Here is a 21,656-nt window from a genome sequence, read left to right on the forward strand (position 1 = left end):
CTGATGACTGTGGTGCACTCTGGGTTCGTAAGGACGGCGCAGGACGGCGCGGACGGCGCGGAGCGAGCCTCGCTCCCGCGGGACGTGCTCCGCAACCTCCATGTGCCACCCATCCCCCGGCACATGCATCCTGAGCACAATCAGGAACGACGGCTCGCCAGAGCCAAGGCACTCACGGCGACACACGCGATGGACACCGGAGCATACTACGTGGACGTAGCCAAGTACCCGGACCGGCCCAACACGTACGCCGCGGCAGTGGTAGCAGCCACCACCGGGGCGCTGTACACGGCCGGCAGCGTCAGGGCCAAGAGCACGGACCAGGCCGAAGAGATGGCGATCGCATTAGCCCTTACGAACAGGCATGGGAAAAACCCGCATACCTGATAACTCTGACAGCACAAGAGCAACCGACTTTTCGGTAAAACTTAATCGGCGCTCTCTCGTGTCGTGGCCGTTCTAAGCACCGCCGCAAGCGCTGGAGCCAGCTCACATTTATTGGGAATCTTGAGTTCCTTCAGACATGCCTTCGGGCAGTCTAAATCAGACCGTAGCGCTTGGCGACCCTACTGCCAGTTTTAGGCTGTATTCGACAGACAGTGCCAAAACAACAACCGTACGGAACACGGCCTCCACCAGGCGGGACTACCGAGTCGAAAATGACAAGAAACATTTCTGTAGTTTGTGGTATTTTCGCGTGTCGTACTGTCGTCTTGTCGTATTCTTGTCGCATCGTGGTTCTGATGCTCTGTCGTGTGTCGTATTCCTTTCCTAATTTTGATATTTCGTCGTGCCGAATTATTCCTGTCTTGTCGTGGTCCTGATGTTCCATCAATAGTAGCACATTGTTTGAATGTTATTGCCCATTGTGAAGAGTAGCGTCAATGGCAGTTCTGTTGAGACTTCAGGAATCTTTGTCCTTGAGAAAATTGACTTTGCCGTTACTACGAAATAAGTTTCGTAACAACATATGGCTTTGTCGTAACAACAAGACTTCTGTTGCCACAACAACGTTTTTTGTCGTACGGCACGAATTCTTGTTAGGTTTTTGCGGTATTCCTGTTGCGATTTTAGATCAACTAGCCCGTCAGAGTGCTTTGATGATATTAGATTGGGTGCGACCAGCTACAATGCATGACTGGAGTGGAGCGCCTCAAAGCTGAACCACTTCGAAAGAAGCTTACTGTGTACCCTACGGTCGAAAGCCGTTGCGAAGCTACGCCCCTGCCTTCAACCCGCAAGGGCCCACAAGAAACGATCCCGCGTCGTCGGCAAGGAGGCAGGGCATCTCCCGAGCTAAGAAGTTGCTGACTCGCGCAAGCACAACGCGGCGACCCGCGAAGGTGGGAGGATAAAAAGAGTAACGTGCCCGCTGAGCGAGTCAATCTCCCCGGGCTGTGTAAACGGCTCGTTTCCTACGCGCAACGGAAGAGCTCTCGGATTGTGGCAACAAGCAGCACGTCCGCGAGCGAGCAGAGATGCGCGCACGAAATGGACTCCGCTGCAGAGAAGTGCTACATCAAAGGGGGACAGCCCTCCTCAAACACCAACACGGTAGGGGAGCAAAAGAAGTTCCACAGGAGTCTTTCGGAGCCAGCCGCTCCAAAAGAAGGAACTAGAGCTGCTTTTCCTCCGAACCCGCGGTTCAAGCTGCGGCTTTCTGCGGCTGTTGCTCTTGCTGGTTCCGCTGCCATCCTGGTGTTGACACGAGCGCTCACTCGATCACGATCGCGGGGAGAATGCCCCCTACATCCCTCCGGTTCTCCTGGCTGGAGAGGGGCTTGCCCGCACCGCTTCAGGCGCGGGTTGTGACAAACAGAAAGATCTGGCCGCCCCTGAAATGGCAACAGCCGATTCGCAGCGAGCCTTCCCCTAACGCGAATGAGGCTGCTGGCACAACGCTGACACGGCAAAATTTCAGCACGCACGCACGTACAAACAGACAAGGTAGGGGGGGGGGGGGTAACTGGACGGGCAGTATGCTTCCTTGAATGTGATTACGACTATACGCAGGTCAGAAGAAACAAATACACAGCTAGGTCAGGGCAGGAGAAGACAGGAAGCAGGGTTCGGTGTCATGGCTGACCGGAACGGGGTTCTGCCCTTTAATGACATGATTATGTGCACGATGATGATGATGGGGATTCAACAGCACACACCCGACGGAAGGGATTCACCAGGTCAGAAGAAACCACAAATCAGAAGAACAGATCAGATCAGAAGAAACCACAAATAAACATATTTAGATCAAGAATGAAATGTATGTCTTCTCGCTTAATTGTATGCAGTCATGCGCTACATGTACATACAGTTAAACACGGATATATCGAACACGGATATATCGAATTATTGTCTATATCGAACAGTGCAAACATCCCCTTGAAAATCCCATGCAAAAGTATAGGGCTGTTCTGCGCGTGTATCGAACTCCTGATCATGGTCAAATTAGATATATCGAATTCCGCGCCGAAGGTGCCCCTGCAAGTTCGCTTCCTCTGATGGGGTGGAGTTGATAATAATGTTGACTCATCGCAGGAGCTGCCTGGCTTGGTGAGACAGAGGCGGCGTCCGCGGCATTATGTCGCTTCGATGGCCTTCAACAGCTATTTTCACGCTAGCACGAAGGGCAGCTCCATGATAGCTATAACAATGATAGTGGTTGAGGTGAAAGGACATAAACGAGCAAAAAAAAATTGACCGGAGGCACTCTTTTTCTGTGATTGAGCTGTTTGGTGGCTCGTGCAGGGGGACCGATGCGGCGTTGTATATTTGTTTTGTCCAAGGCATTCATTTCGGAGCAACGAAGGCGGGAATTCGTCGGGTGCAGGCTGCTGAAAAGATGTTGGTTGAAAAGGCGTTCGGATTTCCTCGCAGTAGTTTTGAGAGCGATGCACGCATCAACGTTGACGTAAAGGCGAATGCAGCACAACCCGCCTCGGCTATTCCGGAGTGTGTCGGGTGCAAAGCGACTTCGTTGCACGCCTCCAGATGGGGGAGGTGTTCGGTTCGGATACTGAAGATAACGGCACTGAGTGCCTGACAACGTTTCCAACCACCTACTGCAGCCGATGTTCCGTCAGCGCTATTCGCCTCTGTTGTGGCACAGTGTACAGCGTTGATTTTCTCATTTGTGCGTGTTCGTAATCTTGTAGACAATTTGGCGAACTTTACGACGCAGAAGAAAAAACAAGCGAAGCTCAAAGACATTTCAATGATAAATAAAGTGCGGTGGTCATCATGCTGTGGTTAGGATTTTCCGTGCATTGAGGGACAAAACGGTAAACTACCGTTTTCCACGACTTCATAAAACTCTCATTGATGTGCGGAGTTGTCAGATAATCTTCAGATAGGCGTATTTTATATATCGAATTATCGATATATCGAATTCTTTCGCGATCCCCTTGGAGTTCGATATATCCGTGTTCGACTGTACGTGTACGAGCGACAACGATCCATGCTGGCTACTCATACAGCTGAGTTTGCAGCCGACGTGTGCACTTAAGAATCGAAACCAAGAAGTAATACCAGAGTCCAAGCATTGAAGGACTCTGGTAATACTATGCGCCACCCCAAAACGTGCCGCCATCGTTACGTGCGTGAGCGTTTTATTCGCGCAAAGTTCCCACACAGGCCGCCAGCCATGCTCGCCTTAATTGCGTTCCACAGGAAAATGAGGATTAATAGGTTTTGGCTGCTTGTAACAAGCGACCTTGACATATCCTCTCGGTATAACGGAAGAGCTATGATATAACGAATGACTACTCGTAAACAGCACCTTCACAGGCGCGGTGTTGGTTCACCCTGCGTTCTCATTCCCATTCATTTCATTCCCAGGTGTGGAACACAGCGAGAAAGTGCCAAGAATTTTGCAAAATCATGTTTGCCCCCCCCCCCCCGAAGCCAAGTCGATCAATCGCCCACCCCTAGTGGATAGTGCTTCCCATGGTCTGGATTATCTTTCTCGAGCGACGAACCTCGCATGGGGTGTGCGTGGCTAAAAGCCTTCTCGGCTTGTGTGCCAGAGTTAAGTGACTTGCTGTTCGTCCCCGCGAAACTCACAAATAAACTCTTTTATAACCTTGACGTATTGCTGAGCTCTTCCGCTCTGCACTACCTTCGGTGCATGGCCGGACTTCTTTTTTTTTTTTTTTTTTTTGTCCGCTTGTGCCTCCCTGTTGCGGCGAGTAAAACAAGCCACTCCTCGTTCATAATAAGCAGCGCTTCAGCGCCAACTACTCGAACAGCGCTTCAATTTTCCCGACTTTTCAACACCAGCGAGAAATCGCCTCACAGGCGCCTCGGAGAACCTAACCGGCAACGCGGGAAAATACCCCAAACGAGCAAAAACGTCCACGCCGAAGCACCATCTGCGTACACACAGCGCTCCCTGCGTCTTTCGGCGCCTCCTAAAGCAAGCCCAACTGACGCGAGCCGTCGTTGCACGCCTCACAAGTCCGGCCCATACTCGGCGATTTCCGAAGCTTCGCCGCAGCGCGCGAAGCCGGAAGAAAAACAAAGCGAGCGCCGGCGCCTCGGACGTCCTTTTTACGTTTTTTCCCCTTCAGACTAGAGGATGCGGAGAAGCGCCCGCAACAAGCGGGACCCCTTCTTTCCGCCGCGGCGAAGACGCTCTCAAAACAAACGCGCCGCCGAGGCGTTTATCGGCAGCGACTCTCCCGTCCCCATCCTCATCCTTTTCCTATCCGACGAGAAGACGCTGCCGCTCGTGGAAGAGGAGAGTGCGCGGGAAGCACCCCCTTCAAACGCTGGCTTTTTTTTTTTTTCGGGGGAAAAACAGCTTGGTGCAACGCTGTTGAGAGATCTCCAGCCTCTTCCATCCAATCAACACGACGGGGATGCTGCTCTCTGCTGTCACAAAAACAGCGTAGAAAGTAAGGGGGGGGGGCAAAAAAAACTGTCTGAGAACACAGAGCTTTTCTTTGCTGAGATTAAAAACGTAAAGCGCGGCGAGTTGGTTAAAGTTCGCCGAGATTGCAACTGCAACAACAATAAAAAGGCTCTGAATGAAAGACTAAATCAAGAAGTGGAGCCTACAAAAGACGGAAACGCCGGGAAGTTAAGGGACGTGGACTTCAGTACATCGCTTATATCGCTGCTGTACAAAGGAAAATGAGAAAAGCGAAGTAGTATTTCTAAGGAACGCGGGTGACAGTGGAAGTATTGCAAATGCTTAGTGCGACGACACTGGTTTATCTTATGTTACGCTGGAAACAGCCGAAAAAAAAATACCGCTAAAGCACAGTATATTCACCACGATACTTCCGTTTCTTTTTTCTGACGCAAGATTACCAGCAAGACCGCTTCCCTCACCGGTTGCTCCACGTGAAAGCTTTGTACGTGTCGACAGTAAGTACCTGTAATCCGTAGCCAGCAGTCAATAAAAATATGTGCCCGTCAAATCCATTCTCCGCCATCTCGGGTAAGCCACACCACCTGGCGAACGAAGACATCGTCAAGTAACTGCTGCCCTCACCCAGACTTTACCAACCAATGCATCAAAGCATTATCCGTCACGGCCGGTATATCTCGAAGGAATTGCGCCATCTAATCCAGCACCTCGAACTCTCTGGCTGGAACGGCCTCTGCCGAATAGCCGGGCATTACCTTCTGATTGGCAGCCCGGCCTTGCAATGTCACACAAGCCAATATTCACAGCCACCGCTCCACATCGAGCTAACGTCGCACTGCTTTTATCTGGAACGCCGCTCAAACTACTTGTCTTATTTGTATACTTCACAAATTCCTAGGTTTTGGAATAAACAATGTCTTGTTGCCAGTGCCCAGCACTTTTCCCTCCTCGTTGTTCCTACACTCTACGTACGTTAATGATCCGTATTCATTTTCGGGTCAACCCAGGACGAGCCTCTCTCAGGCCCAAACGTGTTTCAGTGTCACCTATTCCTTGCCCTCTAACCATCGAATGCGCCATCTCCTCGACCCCTCCATCAATCTCATAACCTTTTCCCTCCTTCATCGAGTTATCTGCCCCAACGCGAAGCTATCCGCTTATAAACTTAACGGGGAATTTCAGCTGCTCAGCTCTCGCCGGCCGGCTGAACGTAACTCGCGGACCGGCTACAAGTCGCGCAGCGCTGCGCGAACAGGGCAAACGGAAAAAAGAAGACAACGCAACAGCGTTCCGTAGGAGCGGCGCCCCGTGAGAGGCGCAAAACGCGCGAGGCAATAAGCGGCGCTTTCAACAGCGGCTCCCGCTTCAATCCTATTTAGCAGCCACGTGCAGGCGCGCTTGGGGGACCGAAAAAGAGGCGAACTGCGGGAAGAGAGAAGAAGTCGCTCTTCTTGGGCAGAGTTCGTCGAACTTTGGCCAGCCGACGGAGAGTGGCTTCCAGGTTCGCCTGACTCTCTTCAACTTTGACCTTGGAGACCCGCATGGACCGCTGGCGAAACGCAAGCTGCTGACCAAAGACAAGGGCGGCGGATGTGATGCGGAGGCGGAGGAAAGAAAATGATGCGGAAGGGAGGAGGAGCAGGCAATCAGAGGCTAGAGCAGGTTGCTTGTGAACTAAGAGCTTTGTGAGGAGGTACACAAAATGATGGGGTATGAGTGGTCTGCGGAAAAGAAACAGAAACTATGCGGCACACAGTGTTAGAATGCGAGGGTATCCATCTAAATCTACACGAGGGAAATATTCGGCTTCCAGAAGCCCTAGGATTTAAGGGTAGCACAGAGGGGGTTAACTTCAAGAATTTCGAAGCGACGAAAAGAAGATTAGAATGCTGGTAGACGAAAAGCAGAGAGGGGAATATTGCCTAGGTCTGAAACAGAAAAAAAAAAAAAAAAGTATTTTGTGTCTGCCCTAAGAGCAGCGCTCATATAGTATAAAACATAGATATATTAGTTTTTTTTTTTGTAAGATGACACGTCATCACCCCACTACAAAGAGGATACCACTAGAAACCCTCATAATCGGGACTCGAACAAGGGGACCCACACGGAATTATCGAAATGTTTGTACGGATATCTCCGTCTCTGTGCCTTGTTCTGACACACCTCGTAGTTTAATGAAACGAAGAGCTAGGAAATGGATCGAAGGCACAGCTTGAAAAGGTGTCAGTCCTGGAATGCCACAGGAAGCATCCAAGCGGGACGGGGTACAGCACTTGGAGGTTAACTTTGCAAATGCCACCGAATAGTTTCTAGCAATGTAAAACAACCGACATAAAAAAATGGGTCTATATGCCTCCGTTGTACCATTATAGCAGGATTTCAAATGACATCGTCTAATGCGGTCTTCAGGCTCGCATTAGCCGCCTTGTGTATCATAATGGTTATAAAGAAGCATAAACAAGAAGAAGCATCCTAATAATTCATGAATAAGAAACAATTACCTAGTGCACGCACTAACCTATTTCATTAAAAGCGTACATTTTCACTTTTTCACACCAAACGTAGCCATGTCCTTAAGAGGCTAATCATAGTATAAGCGACCAGCACCTAACTGGTTTGAACATAAATGGTTTCAACTTGGCCTCCCAAATGTATTGTTTTCCTCTCTCGTAGATTAAATCTCTCAAATGGAGATCGTCCGTGTCACTGAGTTCACTTTAAAAAATGACCTTGCGATTTCATTAACCACGTATCTCCAGCCGGGTTTGTCTAACACTTTCGTAAACCACAGGCGCGAGCCAACCACTCTAGTAGATTAACAATTACTCCGCATTAGCATTCGCCGGTGAACGCGCGAACTCCCAGAGCTGACGTTGCTACCAACACGCAGTGGTGGCAAGCTGTTTCAGCTCGACTAAGCGCAGCCCTCTGATCGACTGTGTACAGCAAACACTTTTAAATGCCGAAGGAATCCTACGCTATTCTTTATCGTCCAAGCTTCCATCGTTACACATCTCAGAGCTTTACGAAGAAAGTTTCCGTTCGTCTCGCTGGGGAGGCTAATGGAGAACGAAAATACCGTCTTTGAGTGGCTAGCATGATGTGGTAGGGAGGCATTATCATCTCGGAGGTGTTGTCAAGGCGACGCGTCGGACCGTATTGCCTCCCCCACCCATCCCGCCTTCTCAGCCAGCCAACGAGGCGTGCGCGCCAGGTGTCCGGGCCTCCGGACACTTGACCTCCTCGAGCGGAAAGCTCAACCGCGGAAAGCTCATCTCACCCTCCCCCGTTTCCCGCCCCCTTCCTCTACGTCCTTCCGCGAGGGAAGGCCTTTAGAAATTGCCGTCTGCCGAAGAAGCCGCGTGTCACCCAAGCCGTTCTGCGGGCTGAACGGACTGAGATTGCCGGGCGACCTTCCCTGCTGCTTTTATTTTCGCAAGAGAGAAACTCAAGCTATGCGCGCATTTATTAGGGAGCTAGTTGTCTCACCGAAACTGGAACGACGGCTCAGCTGCGCGTGCCAAAAGTGCGTTTTGTTCACTGCGGCGCCAGCCCTCATTCATTAACACGAGGCGTAGCCGATGTTGGCGGAACAAAACAAATCCACAGCGCAGCAGACATACACAGAGTAGGATTGGTAAAAAGTTAAAGAAAGTGCTAGTAAAATAAATGAGTTCAATCAAATCAATTATTCGATTCATCAATCAACTGGACCGACCAATAATTTTCAACGCTAATAACTTTAGCTGATGCGGAAATACGAAGCCCTCGTGAGAGGTCATACCTCTTCTTTTTTCCTCGTTTGAATCACCCATAAACGCAAGCCGCAAACGAACAGGCGTTAGCGAACAGGCTTAGCTGTGGCCGGTGGTAAAATGTTACTCAAGGATCTCTCTTCCTGCGACGCACTGTGCAACGCCGTGACTTGCACTTGTGCTCAGGTCCGCATGTTTCTCAGTCACAAAGGAACAAGTGTAATGGCATCGCAATTAGATTTTCCGTATGGCCGGGGTATAAAATTATTCCTGCCAACACGAAATTACCCTAGCCAGCTGCCAGTGAAGCAATTTCCGCCCAACTTTCACTGGTCACTTGCCACTGTAACGTTATAGCGGTCGGCCAAATGGTACTGGCAAACGCAAATGCGAGAAGACCCCTCCCTCTAGGTCGCTCCTGTAAAGCGTGCTCCCCCGTACGCACCACTGCCAAGTGGTGAAGCTTCGCCAATCAAAAGAGAGGGGACCGAAAAAAAAGTCACGCTCCAATTCATACCATTTCTACAAGAGACCACAGAGACGAAATTGAGCAAGCAGAAAAACGGTCCAAATACAGGCACAAGATGTGCGGAAAGGAAAAGAGAGACGCAAAATAAAGAAGCACCGCGGAACTGTAAAAGAGCGCGAACAACCAGTGAACCGACAGAATTACTCCACAAAATTAAACTAATGGTAAACCTTTTTAACAGCAACGGGAACAAACAAAAAAAAAAAAAAACGCGGACAGCCCCCTCCATCTGCACCCCATGTGCCAGTACTGCAACCTTCCCTCTCCACCCACCACAAAGTCTTCGCTCGCCCACACAGCTCACATTGCCTCAGTTGCTGCAAACCCCACCCTTGGACAACGAGAGACCGCACTGGCCCAATCATCGCCGGAAGAACAGCAAGCCGTCGTGTTTAGAGATTTGGAAGCAGTGCGGCATCGCGGCCTCCTGGACCGAGGAGGCTCAATTCACCCCCTCCCTCCCTACTCTCCATTTCTCGTCAATAAATGTCCATCACTACTACAATGAAATAAAACTATCCACCATGACTTGCAGCGCTTCGACAATATACCGAGCAAGATTTCACTAACACTGATGTCATCTGAGCAGCAACACGATAGTATCGCTACGCTCCAAAGGAAAACACCACTTAGAAAAAAATTGTTTCACGCTGTGAACGAAATCACCCTGCCCCCCTCTAAATCCTATTGATGCCCAAACCGTGTGAAACTGCAGCCAAGTGACTCAGTTAGAACAAGCAGAACCGGTACATGTTGATGGCGGGACACGAAAACGGCACTGCGTGCGATTTCGTGGTACGATGACGCTGCGAACAAGACGCCCCCAGTTCGAGCCAAAGCAGCTGATGTCGAGGATTTATCAAATGGGAACGTACGAAAATAAGAAAACACAGCTGCCCAGTTACGCGTTCTCACGTTTCCTGCTTTCCTACACCACCGGCGCCACCAGTTTCGAGAAAGCGGACATGATTGCGATAAAAGCAGAAGAAAATGAGAGGGGAAAAAAGGGGGACGACGAGGAGAGCTCTTCCCATGCGGCGTTCATCCCGGCGTTAAGCCCTCCTTGATCCGCGCCTCTTTAGGAAAGCACTCGGCAGATCGTCGGGCGATGGGCAAACAGTCGCGAGTGCCGGTCATCGGCCCGCATCGCGATCGCAGTTACGCCGAACGACACGGCGTCGACGGGAAGAAGCAGGCACTGAAGCATTCGGGTGTCTGGCCCAAGGCTGAGCGCTTGGGATGGTCGCGGAGGCTGACGGGAATTGAGTTATCGCAACGAACCCGTTGCGATACGTTACCAACGAACCCGCACTGTTACAACGAACCGTGTAGCACTTCAATCGAACTTCTACACGGCGTCCACTGCAGCGCATAGAGAATAAGCCGCCTTCGCTTTTAGGGAATTACCGCTTATAACGAAGCAAGTTTCCAGTATTGTGGGCTTCGTTATAACGACGGTACAACGTGCCTTTGAGGAGGCTGCAGCGATCCGCACTGCGCCGTCACATGGTCCTGGTAGGTTTTAACCCTTACACAAGCCGGAAGTCCGCGTGAAAACAGAAGAGAGATAAAAAAAAGATGCCAACAGGTAAGCAGGCCACGGAGATATACAAAGAGAACGCAAATGGGCGACGACACTGGGGAGATTCGGGTGAGAGCGCGGGAAACGGGAAGCCTCAAAAACAGCGCAGCGTCCCGCGGGGCGAGTGAAACGAAAACAAAGGGACTTTAATGGGAAGGAAGAACTCGCGAGCGGAACGGAGCGGAGGGGCTGGGAACCGTGTTTTCATTGGGAAGAAGACAACGCTCGGATGGGATGGTCGTGAAACAGTTGGAAGGAAAAAGAGAAGACGAGGAGGAGGAGAGTTCAAAAAGCACCCGCGAGGATTAAGGGACAGAAGGCAAGAAAGCGGCCCGGCGACACTTCGGAGGAAGAGAGATAAGGAGAGAGGGAGGGAAGGAGAAGCAGCAGGCGAACGACAATCGCCGCGGCGTCTCCGGCTCGCGTTTTACGAGCCCGGGGCCTCCGCCGTGGGCTGGCAGCGCCAGTTTACGCCGTCAGGCTGGGAGGTGATTGCAGGCGGCACCGGAAAATACGACAGCGAAGGCTCGGCGACAACGGGGCGGCAATTTTCAACGCAGTGTTCGCCGCCGCCAGCACCCTTTATAAACCCGCCGATCGGTTCGGGGCCTACCGCTGGTCTCCCCCGCCTTCACACCGCAGCTGACGCCTGTTCGCGATAAAGGAAGAGGAGAGACGCATCCCTAAAGGAAGAGGAAGAGCATCGTTTCTACCCCTGCTTCCTCTAGGCCATTTGCCTCGTTGTAGCGCGTGTATACGGCCCCGGAGGATCAACATACTCGTACAGCGGCGGCCTGTTGATGCTGGCGGAGTCGGCTGTTAACGCAGCAGTTAGCCGCGCTGCGTGCGTGGGCGGAGAAGATCCCACTTTGCGCGGAAAGTGGCGTCGTAGGCAACGACGGCCGTGGCTGACGTAACTGCCGTTTAAGCTCGGCCCCGGTGGCAACGACGGCAGCGCGCTGCATGTGAGGCTACGCGGCTCCCTCTTTTTAATCCGGCGTAAACTGGAAGAGGTGCTTTTATGAGGACCGTAGATTTAATTAAAGTGTAAGGTTCACGAGGTTACGCTAAAACAATAATAAAAAAACTTCGGCGCATTAATGGGGGTAGGGGCCTCAAATAACGCCTAGGCGAGAATTGAAACAAGCTAGCTTTTTCCGATGTGTTATTCGAATCCTTGCGCAAGGAAGGCGCGTTACTTTTGCGCCGCTATAAAGCCGCCACCAAAACCGTCCGCGCTATGCACTGCGCGCCATGGTGACAGAGAATACGGCGTCCGTGGACGTGACGTGTAAAGAAACTCGGGCTGTGCAAAATGTCGTCCGGTTCGCTAGCTGCAACTACGACGGTTTCGTAACTACTTACGGTTTCGTAAGCTCGCCACGGACTGATGAAAAACGAACCACTGCGTCTAAAAAATACGCGACTAAATAATGAACAAGACGTTTTTTTTTCTTCCGCTGGAACAGTAACTTTAATCATTACACGTGGAGCAGTGTTGCAACTGCGGCTACAGGAAGAATAGAGCGCGGAAAGCAAGGGTCCCTCTTCCTCTCCCCATCTTTCACGCGCACATACAAGCACGTACGCATAGACAGATAAATGCCGGTCCTTCGAATTTTTCAAGGCAATACGGTACGCAATACTCGAAGTTTTACGCCGGATTCGTAGAGAAAAGACTGATTTTTTTTTTTTTTGGGGGGGGGGGGGAGGTTGAGAGCAAATGATGGCTTATTCCCACCGCCAACCACCAGAGAGAGGTGAGGCAAGGAGAGGACGGTCGTCATCTTGCTTGCCATGCGGTACACTGACACTGCCCCCACTCCACCTTAACGGAAAACGGGGCCCCAGGCGCTGGCGTCGTGATACCGCTATACACTTAATCCCGATAGTTTCGTGGGAGACGGCGCGCTTAGCTGAGCCCCTGTCGACAAGCTCGTGAACAATTCGAGAACAGATTGATTGCAGGGTTTCAACCAACGCAACGCAGACGACGAGGCGCACCGCAGTGGAGGGCACCGGATTAATTTGGACCACCTGGGGATCTTTTAAGTGCGCCGAAATCTCGTACACACGGGCGCTTTTGCTTTTCGCCTCCATCAAAAAAGCGGCCACTGCGGCCGGGAATCGAACCCGCGTCCTTGTGCTCAGCAGCACAACGCCTTAGCCACTGAACAATTTCAGGAGACGGCAAGTTATGTTTTCCCCCTGATTCCTAAATCGCTATGAGGCTAAACCCAATGAACGCTGTCGTGCAAAGAAAAAATAAACGACCCTCCGCGAAGCTCTAGCTGAGTAACAAGCATGCCACGTAACATGAACAAAAAACAGGATGGAAAGTTGGGCGAGTTGATGTTGATTCATCGTGAAAACATGCACGGAAAAAGACGTTGACCAAGAACGAAATACACAGTAAGACGCGCTGGATTGAAACCTTACCTGAAACTGAAAGAACAGCACAGGCACAGGCGCGCGCACACGTGCTATGCACGTGTGTTTTTGGATACCTATATTGTTTTTTTTTTAAGTTGAAGTAGCGCATACCGTAAATGAATGCTGGTTTTCATTATTGGAGCGACCTTCTTCGTCTGCATCTCCCGAAAATTTGAGGTGTCTGTGTGTGAACTGGGCGAGTTTGACCCCCCCCTTCTACGCACACATAAAATAAGAACAAGACACAGGAATAACTCAAAACTTCGTGTGGCTGCACGAACTGTGAGTTCATTGCGAACGAGAGAACGACGATTACACTTCTCTTCATACTTTGCGCTGTGCCGCACTTCGATGGAACCATAAAGGTGCGCCTCTGGTGCAAAATTGAACGCGAGGGTACCGCTGAGTAACATCGGAAACAGAGAGCTCGACGCGTTACGTGCACAGCATTTGAAAGCACCGCCATGGAAAACTTCCACAGCGAGACTCAACCACGCGTGGGCACTTGCACTTTAGAAGACTACTTGTATAAAAAGTTCCAGCGTGTTGTGAAATATTCCCCACGTATTTAGTATTTATGATAAAAGCCTGCAGCGGGCAAAATATTGATTAGGAAATGTTTCCGCTCTAGGACCCTGAACGCACTTGATGCAGCAAATTGCTGCGCATGCGCAGCCCGTTATGCATTATCTGTCTTTTCCCTTTGTTTTATTTTTGCCGTTTTTTTTTTGTGTAAAGACACACCGGCAGCGCCATTCAAACTTCCTCTGTCGGCAAAATGTCAACTAAGGTATCGCTAGAGCCACTAGCGTAGCTTATTCAGTGGCTCTAGGTATCGCAATGCAAAAACGGCTAACGCTGACGATGGTCGACGACGACTCTAATGATGAGGATGTCACAATTCTTTCGACAACTTGGCCCATCCCCCAGTGGGTATGCGCCATGATTCAAGGGTCCAACCAACCAACCAACCAACCAACCAACCAACCAACACTCCGCCTTCCTCGCGCTTAAGCACATGCCGGTGCTTCTTTCGTTCGGGGCCACATCCCTGGGGTTTTGTCAGAGGGATTATTGCGGCCATTCACGCATACATATCAGAGACCAGACGCATGTCCTGCTAACCCGGTCAAATTTTTTTAGCATTTTCTCCCAAAAATGACATCATTCACTGATTCATCTTTACATCTATTATATAATTCGGTAACCGTTTCCCGAATCCCTACAGGTTGATTATATAGGGCCATGAGGTGGTCGTTTTAGCCCCAAAAAGCCACCCCGTTTCTAGGCCAATCCCCCACGTGGAGATGTGCCACTAGAAGAGGAACAACAACAACAACAGCAACAACAAAAGCCAGGGTGCTGGCCTGCATAAAAATTCTCATTTTGCTCTGTATACATGGTGCCGTCAAACTGCATTCTGCAATAAACAGGAAAAAAAAAAAGTGGAAGAAAAATCTCTTTCTCCAGCTCCTTTAATGTTCTCACGTAGGACATGCTCCGGAGGCGTGTAAAATTACACGGCGCACGCCCGTCACGCTGCTTTGATGGCTCGCTTCTGTTACAAGCTCGTTCCGCAACCTCGAGGAAATAAGGTTAGCGAGAAATTTTGGCCCTTGACGCGTCCCATTAATACGCCCCGTTCGCGGGGCCATAAATTATGTAACTGTTGACGAATAGTCTCCCTTTTTTGTGTCGAGAAGCCAGCTTAATCACGGCCTAATCTGCTTAATGGATGACTAAAGCCTCTTATTTTCTCCTTGCTTTCCCCCCATTTATCATGCCGGGCCAAAGCTTCCACGAAGAACGGTCAACACGGTGGTTGTACTCTTTTGAGGTCACACCATCGGTAGACACCTTTAGCCCATCGCCATCGTAATATGACCATCATGACATCCCTTCAGGAAGGCACGGAGTCCAGGGTATGGGCGCAGGGGTAGGAGTGTTTGAGGGCCAGAACACTGCGCGAAACCCCCGTGCGTCTTCCTCCCCCTCCACGTAGACAAAAGGTCGCCAATACGAATTCTGCCACCCTCTCTTCACCACGAATTCTCAGATTGATTGGTCGTGGGGTTTAATGCGCCGACGCAACACAGGGGATGAGGCGAACCGTAGTGGATGGCTCCGGATATAATTTTGACCACGTGGGGATCTCTAAGGCGCGCCGAAATCTCGCACACACGGGCGTTTTGGCTTTTCGCCTCCGTCAGAAAAGCGGCCGCCGCGGCTGGGAATCGAACCCGCCACCTCGTGCTCGTCAGCGCAACGCCTTAGCCAGTGAGCCACCGCAGCGGGTGACTTCTCAGAAACAAACCTCTAAAAACATTCCGGTAGCACCGCGGAGGTCCTGTATCTTTTATTGCCCCGCTGGCTTCAGCCTGAACCTTGAACTTCTTTGTCCTAACGTCGTTCTTACATCTCTAAATACATCGCATATCATGTCTGCTGAAAAAAAAAAAGTTTTTATCACCATCATCATGTAAGTGCTTGTTTATTCGTTGTGACAGGACAGTTTAGCAATTACACCGTATGCCCTGCTACGTTCTCATATTTTTTAAGGAAGTTGGAGAAGCAAGGCCAGCCAATGGGCCACCTTCCAGCATCTCTTGTCTGTTGTTGGCTACATGCTGCTTGGGGTATTTGCGTTCAAATTCTTTGCTCGTGTAGGCTCCTCTATATCCCAAGTCACACCAATAAAGTTGACGTCTACACGTCAGCACGCGACAGCTGGCCGGGCCATCAACTTCTTTTACGCTAATCTCCAAATTAACCGATCAGTTTAATTTATTTTCAAGAAGCCAATAATTTCCAGATAATTATGCCATTGGCTGTGACCCAAACCCAAGCGCTCCGTCAGGTTACGGAAAGCTCCAATTATAAGCAGACCAAAGGCACGCCTATGTTCTGGGCCACCGCACCCAGATGGAATTAGGACAAACTGAAACGAAGGCATCCAAACACCTGTTAGTCTTGGCAGGCTTGAAGATCCCGCACACGACACAATGAAGACAGCAAGGGTGGGCTTACCTGCAAAAACAGGAAAGAAAATAGTGTTATACACGTGATTGAATGCTTTAACGCTACGACATGCTTTCGGACTGTTTTAACTGAAATCCTTTTTTTTTTTTGCACCATTCAGCTATTTGGTTCTTTCTATGGCTATGGAAAGGCGTCGTATCGTTACGAACTCTAGCGACACTGCCAACAAGTTATTGTGCGGAGATTATCTTTGAACACTTGCTTTTTGGCTCGCACTCTACCATGCCCTCCTTGCTGAAGTTGGCTTTGCTTCATTACGTCCTCAATTGCAGTGAATCCTCCTTTACAGGAAGTTTTCAGACAGGACTGCGCAAATTATTAGTAACGTCCCATTCAAAACTGTCGCTCTTGAAAACATACCAACATACAAAAACAAACTCCAGCATAGCAACGTACGCGTCGTCCTCACTAGAAAAAGTAATGTCGAACACAATGTGCTAGCAACGAACAGCGAAACAGGCAGCCGACAAAGCACGGCCTTTTTTAAGAGCACATTGCCGCGACCCAAAAGGGCGAAAGAACCAGCAGCGACGACGACATAGAGGCGTCAGGAAGCCGCCCCCCGAAATAATAAACCTGTTAATACCCGGCGGCTGGACGGAACAATAAAATGGGAAGGCAGCAGTCAGGCTACAGTCCAAAGTAGGCCCGATCCCGACAGCACGTCACGAGGGGCGCCATCAACTATACGGCAACAGCGCCCCCGACGTACATCTCCGAAAAAAAAAAAAAAAAGAAAAGAAAAGCATCGGGCCCAAGTTTACACCCTGAGGTCGAAAAAACGCCTTCTTCAGGCCGCCAAATGACGTCATAAACCAACATGCACAAATCATAACCCCCCTTTCTTTTCTCGCTCATCGTCAGCCTCTGCTTCTTTTCTCCTCCTCTGTTTTCTCTTCTTCCCCCCCTATTTCGTGTCAGCTTTATGGCAGCGGCCTGTCTTTATCATCCGTTATGAAAGGAGCGCCTGTTGGGATAAAAAATACCACGAGGATAGACGCGCGGTAGCGAAAAAAGGAGAGGGTGGGAGGAGGGAGTCGCAGCTTTAAAGGCGACGTAATGGCTTGCTCGCAGCAGCCAGTTGCCAAGAGCAAGTGACATGGAAAGGGAACCAACCTCACCCGCCTACTCACAAAGACCTGGTCCACCCTGCCGCTCTGTGTCCCTCCGCAAAACAAGAAACACACTCGGTGCTTTCAGTCCACCCATGTGCTAAGACGACACGCAACCACCTCCCCCTAGGCTCAAACCCCCCTTTCCCCCGGGCTTCGGTGGGAGTTGCGTCCCCCTGGGCTGCTAGCTTCCCCCCGCGGAGAGCAGCCTCTCCGGGGTGCGCACCTCTCCAACGTCAACAACGGAAGGCGCGGGGGCCGGGTTTACACGCAGTCGGCTCCGAGCTTGCGGCCTCGCTGCTTTGGCCTCGTGTCAAGCTCCTCTCGCCTGGCAAGTGACACCGCGCAATATCATTTGTCGGCTTCGCGCCGGGGCTTCCCTGAGTTTCCTTTTATTTTTAAGTCTCGGCACTCTGACCGTCTACTTCAGCACGCGAGTGCCACATGTCTCCCCAGCTTTAATGGAAAATAAAAGGATTCCGCGAGGTGCCCAGTTTTCTATTACTCCGCCGTCCTCTTCCGTCCTTTCCCTCTCCCTTCAGCGTTAAGCAAGAGTAAACTCTCCCTCTTGTTATTCGCTCCAAAAATCCTACCTTTTCGTTCTAGCGAAATTCTTTTCCCGACACGTCTTGACAGCGATGTGTGCCTACAGAGACTACAGTAGCCCGACCACCTGTTTCTTGATTCTTCGCCCCCCCCCCCCCCCCTTTGTTTTTTCTTTGCTCACAGATATTAACTCTGGTGGCACGGACACAAAGGAAACAAAGCGCAGAAACGGCAAAACGACGAGTTCAAAATGAAAAGCCTTGTTTTGCTATTGTTTGCAGGTCCACCGGCGTGGCACAGCAGGCGAGATGTGAAGTTCTTCCACCGTGTAGACTCGTGTCCCAAGCTTATGCGGTGGTTCTTCAAGCTTTCCGGGAGTATATAAAATACGTAGCCTTCACCGCGGTGTACCGCCTCCCGCCAGTGATCTGTTTTGAAGCGAGCCATTTATTCTCACCACCTACAGTTATTTTAAAGCTCAACAAAATATTTATAAAGCAATTGGTTATCAATCAATCAATCAATCAATCAATCAATCAATCAATCAATCAATCAATCAATCAATCAATCACTCAATCAATCCTTGATTTATAAATATTCTTCGACTATCATCTCTGGGAGTCCCGCCTGGGATTTCAACCTAGGAACATCCTGTAGTGTGTCTTTACCTACTCATGCATCATGCCCACTACGATTCAATTAAATTCTACACATTGCAACAGGCACATTTTAAAGCGACAGCATTACATGTATCAGAAGCGTTGCCTACATTCTGGGCATGCGTCGTCTCGCGACGTGCAGCAAAGCTCCCTACGACGGCCCCTGTTCCCTCCACGTTCTTGCATCCACTGTAGCCTACTTCATGCTCCGTATACCTTCATCGGCAGGTGTATTTTAATATCGGCGCAAGAAAGCGGCGCAGTAACGGGATTGTAGGTTTTAGATGCGATTAAGTTTGGGCGCGGTTACGTGCGCACAACCAAAAAATCCAAAACCATCTTCACTAACGTGAAACCTGGGGAAGGGCGAAGCATGCAGTGTATATGCGTATTCTTGGAACCGTGGAGTTTTTGCCAACGGAGATGAAACCGTTGGGGGGCACAGGTATACAGTAGACAGCTTTGCTGTAAAAGTCTTGTGTCTTTGAAGCACGAAGTGTTCTAGCGCAAGGCGCAAACGAGTGTCCCGGTGCTAGTTTTTTTTAGTACGCGTTTTAGGAAGCGTTCCAGCGCGAGGCGTAAACAACTGTCCCGGTGTTTTATCACCGTGACTACATGAGATGACGGTTACGACGACGATGACATGAGACGCCGACAGCCCGAGCCACTAACGGGCTTCACCTCTAGGAAATACGGGCGAAAAACGCGACACTAAGTGTAGAGCTCGCCCGTATGAATGGTGAAGCCAGAAGGCACAACGCGGTCGCATTTTTCGGATGATGCATTTCTCTGAAGCGCCTTGTTCCAATCTCTCTCCTTTTTTTTCGAGCCTGAGGCTACGCTGGAGTTAACGCTACTAAATGGAGTCGTTTCACTTGTTTGTTTGAACGCTCCGACGGCTGCCGACATCGCGTGACTTCAGCGAAAAGATCCGCAAAAAAAAAAAAAAAAAAAAAGGTTTCTTGCAATAGGCGGCAATGCTGTGCCGATTTCACGGGAGCTTCACAAGTGCACACACACACGCAATGCACGCACGCCGACAACGACGCGGTCGCTCAAGTTAATAGAGAAAGAGAGAGCACGACGAAAACTGCGATCGCCGAAAAGAAAAAAAGAAAGAAAGAAAAGGAAGCAAGAAGATAACTACAGCGGAGGCGTAATCGACAGCGGGCAGTGGTGGCGGGGGGAGGCAAGCTAGGTGCGTTCCCATAACGACGCTGTACACAGCTCTGTACATAGCCGCCACCTCCCAGGTGAACTGCGCAAGTGTGCGCGCTGCTCACCACCAATCTAAACTTAGTTGAACCTCGTCAGGCGACTGGGAAGCCGCACAAATTTCAGGTGGCGTAACTCGGTCTCGAGGAATGAGGCACATTGAAAGCTACGTCGTTGGTTGCACTACGGGGACGACACCCGGAGGCATTCCCGTCATCCGGGAGGTGCTGTTAGCGGCCCGCCCCGCACAGCGCCATGGTCATTTCGATCGGTCGCGAACGAGGTGCGCACCTCAGGGGAAGGGCGCGTGGACCTGCAGGCGTGTCGCCCCCAGCAGCACCCTCTTCCCCTACCCCTCCCTCTTCCTGAAAGCAAAAAGCCACTGAAGAAATACCCACTCCACGGGGAACATCTGGAAAGTTAGTAATCCGTAACAACATACCAGCTCCTTCTCGTAACGTGAACAACCTGCGCAGCATTTGTAGTTACGAGCAAGCACGACCGAGCCGCTTCTCGCTCTCTCTCTTTTGCTGTCGTCAGCCCCGAAGTGACTTACAAGTTGATCCTTGCTACGGCATAGCCGCCAAACTTGGACAGGCCACCGCGACGCCATGACAAGGTTGGTCGTCTATCCTGATGATGATTGATGATGATTAGTGGCTCTCCCTTTGAATCGGGGCGTCGGTTGTCAGCAACCGACTTGTCTGTTTTATTCCACTTACTTGCCCTGCTCCTAGCTAACCTAACAGATTTGCTGCCTCCCTCCATCTTCCCCTAAGCCCTGTTTTAAACTCTCATCGCTCCCACCCCCTTTTTTTCTCTCCCCGCTGTTATAAATTCTCATCCGTATGATTACTCCGCCTGCGTCCCCATCCCTTCCTTACTTTTCCTCCACCACTATTCCAGTCGCCGCTCCGTCACCTCTATGGTTTTGAAGTTGAGGCTCCCCCTCGCCCCAAATCCCAAAGCCTCCGCCAACGTCATTTCCCCCTCACCCAAAGGTGGTCGTATCTCCGTGCAGCCCCTGACAATATGGTCTATAGTTTCCCGATCCCTGCCGCAGCATGCACACGTTTCATCCTGCTGCCTGTAGATACCCGTGTATGTCCGGGTTCTCAGGCACCCCCCCCCGTGCTTCGAAGAGCAATGCACTGCTTCTCGTATTTCCATGGAAACCTTCCTTCCCAATTTATAGTTTCTCTGCCCTACAGGTCTCCAGGGTTTTTTTCGCTTCCATTCGTTGTGCCCAATTCGTCGTCTCTGCTGGCTTGGTTGGTTTGGACAACCTGGCGGCCACGATACAGAACCTCTTTTCCGCGAGCCCATTCCGTACACCTCGCTGACAGCGGTACCGCACCATACATCAAGCGCGCTCAGACCGAACAACACCGCCGAGTGGAAGACGGCGCGGTCCGTACGCGCGAAGAGGAGGTGCTATTCAAGGGCGCCAACGGGAGACAGTGGAAGAAAGCCGGCCGCTCATTTCCGGAGCGCCGTCACAAGATCATCGCGTCGTCTGCCGGCGACGCGGCCATTAGAGAAGGGGTCGCCGAGACGGGTCGGCCTCATCACGGCGCCGTCGCAACAAAGGGCACGACGCCGGCGTGGACCGTGTATACGCGCACAACAATGGTTTCACGCCGTGCCATTTGCTCGGCCGTAGACCACAGCGCTCGTTATGGCGCCAAACGACCGGAGGTCGCCCCCGACACCATCCCCCCTCGCATCGTCCCGACTGCGCGCGCTCGACGCCGAAATTTGAACCTCCGAGAAGACAGGAAACGTACCGTATCTGGCTTGATGACCCTCTGTAAAAGCGCACGCCGCCTGAGTCGCTGATAGCCTCCTTTCTCTAAGGAGGAGAAGAGAAGAGCTCCAAGACTGTCTGGAACGTCAGTCAGATTATGCATTGCGCG

The 21,656-nt window shown here is 50.9% G+C and overlaps 1 protein-coding gene across 3 annotated transcripts in view; it reads right to left on the reverse strand.

The window, feature by feature from the left end:
* Nucleotides 1–21,656, reverse strand: part of Trim9 (E3 ubiquitin-protein ligase Trim9) — a 274,501-nt gene that overhangs the window by 158,191 nt on the left and 94,654 nt on the right. The gene's annotated exons all lie outside the window — the stretch shown is intronic.

Source organism: Haemaphysalis longicornis, unplaced genomic scaffold (assembly GCF_048455015.1).
Source record: "Haemaphysalis longicornis isolate Haplotype H1 unplaced genomic scaffold, Haemaphysalis longicornis Haplotype H1 scaffold_8, whole genome shotgun sequence".
Lineage (NCBI taxonomy): Eukaryota > Metazoa > Arthropoda > Arachnida > Ixodida > Ixodidae > Haemaphysalis > Haemaphysalis longicornis.